Genomic DNA, 5,253 nt, shown 5'->3' with positions numbered 1-5,253 from the left:
TAACTTTTAGAGGAAACTGCTAGAAAAGTATCAGTTAGATTTCTTTTGAGAAGAGGGGATAGCAGAACTAAGCTATGGCATTTAATGACCTATAAATAGTTTAAGGAGCTAGATTATACATGAGATGTGACAAGTCAGGGCCTGAGGAGAGGATGTGACCTGCCACCACTGCTTCCTTATTGCCTAGCCACATTCCTGGCACCAGAGTTAGGACTCCAAAAGTGTTTGCTAAAAGTACAGATACTGTGTCAGTTCCACCTCTGAGTTGTCCCATTAAAATGTCACAAGGGCAGCTGGCCCTGTGGGCACCAACCCTGAGACATGAGCAGGCAGAGGTGTCACACCACTCCAAAGCTCCACCCTTCTCAGTGTGTATTCTGAAGCTTGAATTCATGACTCAGTTTCCAAACATTTCATGAACATTGGGTATGTGCCCTGACCCTGAATCCAACCCAAGCCCTTTCATTGCATGGGTTGATACTCCAACCAACTGAGCCACAACAGCCAGGGCTCCTTGTTAGTTGCTTAGTTTAGTTAGGTTCTTCTTAGTGGAAAGACAAAACAGTATATCAGTTGTGAAGTTATTATCTTTTTATATGTCTTTTGAAAAAATAATCTTTGGCAGCAATTTTGTGTTTTCGTTGTTATCTTCATTCTAATCTCTCTTGATAGCTTGCAAGGTTGAGTAAATCAAAACAGTGAGTATAATTAATTTTTCTAATTCTACTGGGGATCTTTCTGATTTGATTTCATATCTCAGACTCATCAGTGACATGGTTGTGGGAAAGGAAGGAGGATAAATGCTCCATCACACAGCAACTGTGTTTCCACAAACTGGCTAGAAGTGTTACGTCCAGAGAGTTATATCAACCTGAAGAGAAAATAAAGACTAGTAGTAACCCTAGATGGTTTGGCTCAGTGGATAGAGCATCAGCTTGTGGTCTGAAGGGTCCTGGGTTTGATTCTGGTCAAGGGCAAGTATCTTTTTTATTATTATTGTTGTCTAAAGTTTTACACATGTCTCCTTTTTCCTCAATTGATCCCCCAACTCCCATGGGCAAGTATCTTGATTGCAGGCTCCTCCCCAGCCTGGGCCCTAGTCAGAGCACATGCAGGAGGCAACCAATCGATGTGTTTCTCTCACATTGATATTTTTCTTTGTCTCTCCCTCTCTCTTCCACTCTCTCTAAAAAAAATCAATGGAAAAATAAAATTGTGTGAGAATTAAAAAAAAAAAGGTTAGTAGCAGAACAAGTAAACAGTAGACTAGATTTATTCTTTCTTCCTTTTTTATTATGAAACTAGAGCCCCGATGCACATAATTCATGCAAGAGTAGGCCTTCCTTCCCCTGGCTGTCAGCACTGGCTTCTCTTTGGCACCCTGGACCCGAGCTTCCCACACAGACCAGGCTTCATCCAGAGGTCGCTCAGAAGGATGTCTAGTCAAATTAGCATATCACGCTTTTATTTATTATTATAGACTAGCGGCCCAGTACATAAAAATTCGTGCACTCAGGGGGCCCCTCAGCCAGGCCCGTACCCTCTCACAATCGGGGACCCCTCTGGTAGGGTCCATAGGCCTAGCCTGAGATCAGGGTCTATCGGGACTTTCCTTCCCCTGGCTGCAGGCAGCTGCCTCCCCACTCCAGTGCCACTGCTTGCCATCTGTGCAGTGCTGCCTCCCTCCGCTCTCCTGCCACTAGACGCCTCCTTCTGCAGGCGACAGGCATAGGGTGTGATGGCTTGGCTGGCCTGGGCCTCCCCCTGTGGGACGATCACTGGCCAGCTGCACACCTGCCATAGTATCACTGGTCGATGGCCTGGGCCTCCCTTCTTCTTCTTCTTCTTCTTCTTTTTTTTTTTTTTTTTTAAGTAAGAGTAATGTTTACTGAGCGATACTGAACTGAGTACTATGAAGGGTTTACCAGGATGGAAATGCACCACAACCTGCCCCTGCCACCCCCAACACCCAGAGACTACAGTACTTAGAAGTTACATGCAATGGCCATAACTACTGAATATCTGTTCGTAACAAACAAACCATGGCATATTTATACTGTATCACATTGAATGTTATAGAAATCCATTTATATATTGCTTGTATAAAATCTTTTATTTTGTAAAAAATATTTTTTAAAAAATAAAGTATAAAAAACATGTGAACGCTTTATCAGGACAGCCAGTCTGTAAACATTCAGTGAGTATGTGCTTTGGAAGGGCGTCCATGCCTCGTGCCCACAGCAACTCCAACAGGGCCGGTGAGTGTGCGCCCTGCTGCCACTCCAGGCAGGACTGAGCTGGACCACTGTGGGTACTGTGTCCTTCTCCAGCCTTGCATCAAGATCAGGGTCAGGGTCAGGGCTTGGGGCAGGTAGATTGCAGTTTCACTCTGAGTTCCGTATTTAGCCTAATTTTGGTTGCAACTGATGGCTTTTCCTGGCTGCTCAGAAGTCCTTTGGGTGGGTGCCCTGACGGAGAGGTCGGAGAAGTGCCCACAGCTGCCTTGATGGGTGTCTCTCAGGCCCAGAGCCTCTGTCCTGACTCCTGCAAGCCTGGCCCCAGGCAGAATAGGCCCCTCTCAGGACTACTTTGGTCTCAGCACTTGGTCCTGGGTTTCATCAGCTTGAGTTTCTTCCCCTGGTGTGGCTGATCTGAGTTTCACAAAAAGCCTGGCTGATGCTGGCTGTGCTGAGCCTCATTGTAGTTTTTCATGCAGCAAGGAAGAGCCCTCTGGGACCCTCCTTCTCCTCCCTCTCCTACTCTTCCTCCTCTGAGCCCGTGGTCACTTCTTCAGCTGCTCCAGCAGTGGGTTGCCTTATGGAATCGGGCGTCTTAATGCTGTCAGTCCTGACGATGCCAGTTGAGCATCAGGATAAGCTGCTGCCACTCCTGCCTCAGCTCCTCGATCTGGGTTTTCAACTCCACATTCATGAGCTAAAGCCACTCAGATTCCCGCTGCCGAAACTCCTTCCACTCCTTCTGGTTCCTGCATGGGGCTGCCGCCACTTTGTTCTTTTCCCAGCACCTTTTCCTCCGCTCCACTTCCTCATCTAGCTCATTTTTCACAGGTTGAGGCCTCTTGCCCAGTTTCACCTCCAGGAAGTGCAAAGGGGCGATCAAGGCCCCAATGTTGTGGATGTCAGTGTATTTCAGCTCCTTTGCAATCAGGGCTGAGCTGGAGAGTCTGGTCAGAGGGCCGAGCCCTGGCAGAGAGCCCGCAGTCATGGAAGGGTCTGGGATCTACCCAGGCATCATAGCAGGAGGAGTGGAAGTCCAGCCCTGCAGAAGCCGCAGGGGGAGGCTGCGACCCTGGGGCATGGGCCAGGCTGCAGGCACAATGCCTGCTCAGGAGCTGCCCTGGCAGCTTCCACTGCTGCCAGCGCCTTCCCTCGCAGCTTATCATCCCTCCCACAGGCTGTGGCCTAGGTCTCCCTCTTTGAGGCGATTGATCGCAGGGCTCTGCCTGCCTGCCTCATCGCCCCTAACTACTCACCTGCCTACCTGATCACCCCCAGTCACTTGCCTGCCTACCTGATTGCCCCTAGTGGCTCGCCTGCCTACCTGATTGCCCCTAACTGATTGCTGAGGGGTGGGACTAGCCCAGCGAGGGGCTGTGGTGGTTCTAGTCATTATGGTTGATGGGTTTTTATTATATCGGACTAGAGGCCCCGTGCACGAAATTCATGCATGGGACGGGGATGTCCCTCAGCCCGGCCTGCACCCTCTCTAGTCTGGGACTCCTCAGGGGATGTCCAACTGTCCCTTAGGGATTGGACCTAAACCAGCAGTTGGACGTCCCTCTCACAATCTGGGATTGCTGCCTCCCAACCGCTCACCTGCCTTCTGGCCTGATCTCCCTTACTGCTCTCCCCTACCAGCCTGATCACTCCTAACTGCCTCTGCCTTGGCCCCACCACCATGGCTTTGTCCAGAAGGACATCTGGTCTAATTAGCATATTGCCCTTTCATTAGTATAGATAGAGGCCTGGTGCACAGATGGGGGCCTGCTGGTCTGCCCTGAAGGGGGTGACGGTTCCCTTGGGGGGGGGGGGCCTTCTTAGGCAAGGGGCTTGGGGCAGTGTGCAGCCTGCCATACACCCATCGGTGTGTGGGGAGGTTCCCACTGGGGGGGCGTGGCTGGCCTGGGCGAGGGGCTGATGACTGTTTGTAGGCTGGCCATGCCCCTGTGGAGAGAGGGTCCCCGCCGGGGGCAGGCCAGCCTGGGCAAGGGCCTGGGGGATGTTTGCAGGGTGGCCAAGCCCCCGGCTTTGTCCAGAAGGTCTCCGGAAGGTCTCCTGATCTAATTAGCATATTACTCTTTTATTAACGTTCATAGATGTGAAATATGATGTATGATATGTATGTATGTATATATATGTATATATATATATATCTACACTAATAAAAGAGAAGCATGGTAATTGGCGTACGACCGCTACCCTTCCCATTGGCTAATCAGGGCAATATGCAAATTAACTGTCAGCCAAGATGGTGGCCGGCAGCCAGGCAACTTGAAACTAACATGAGGCTTGCTTGCTTCAGTGACGGAGGACTCCAACGTTCCCCGCCTGTGGCTGCAGGCCTCTGAGCCTGCAGTTTCAAACATTGTAACAAATACAGACGCTAAACAAAACTCCAGAAACCAGCTTTCAGCCGGCTGGGATCTCAGAGCTGGAGTTGATACAGAGTTTCAAGAACCGAAACAAACCAGATACCTGCTTTCAGGAGCGGAGGCCTAAGAGCTGGAGCCTCAGAGCTAAAGCTGGCCCAGAATTGAAAAGAAAAAAAGGAGCAGTTGGGAGCTTCAGTCCCAGCCTGAAAACAGCCCTCAGCCCCTCACCCAGACTGGCCAGGCACCCCAGTGGGGACCCCAACCCTGAAGGGTGTGTGACCAGCTGCAAACAGCCATCATCCCCTCATCCAGGCTGGCCAAGCACCCCAGTGGGGACCCCCACCCTGATTCAGGACACCCTTCAGGGCAAACCAGTCAGCCCCGACCCGTGCACCAGGCCTCGATTCTATATAGTAAAAGGGTAATATGCCTCCCAGCACTGGGATCAGCGGAGCCACGAGGCCTCCCGGCGTCGGGATCAGCATGACGGGGCAGCGCCCAAACCCCCTGATCGCCCTGCGGCTCTGTGTGTGACAGGGAGTGGGGCCACAACCTCCCTATCCACCCTGCTCTGTTCGTGACAGGGGAAGGTGCCCCAACCCCCTGATCGGCCCTGCTCTGTGGGTGATAGAGGGCGGCGC

General features: G+C 51.2%; 1 pseudogene; it reads right to left on the bottom strand.

Annotated features, from left to right (window-relative positions):
- Positions 1-2,782: 2,782 nt before the first annotated feature.
- LOC132226739 (jun dimerization protein 2-like) lies at positions 2,783-3,282 on the bottom strand (annotated as a pseudogene).
- Between the last annotated feature and the right edge of the window lie 1,971 nt (positions 3,283-5,253).

Source organism: Myotis daubentonii, chromosome 1, assembly GCF_963259705.1.
Source record: "Myotis daubentonii chromosome 1, mMyoDau2.1, whole genome shotgun sequence".
NCBI classification, from domain to species: domain Eukaryota; kingdom Metazoa; phylum Chordata; class Mammalia; order Chiroptera; family Vespertilionidae; genus Myotis; species Myotis daubentonii.
Note: the sequence above shows the minus strand (reverse complement) of the source record. Positions and strands in the feature narration are given on the sequence as shown.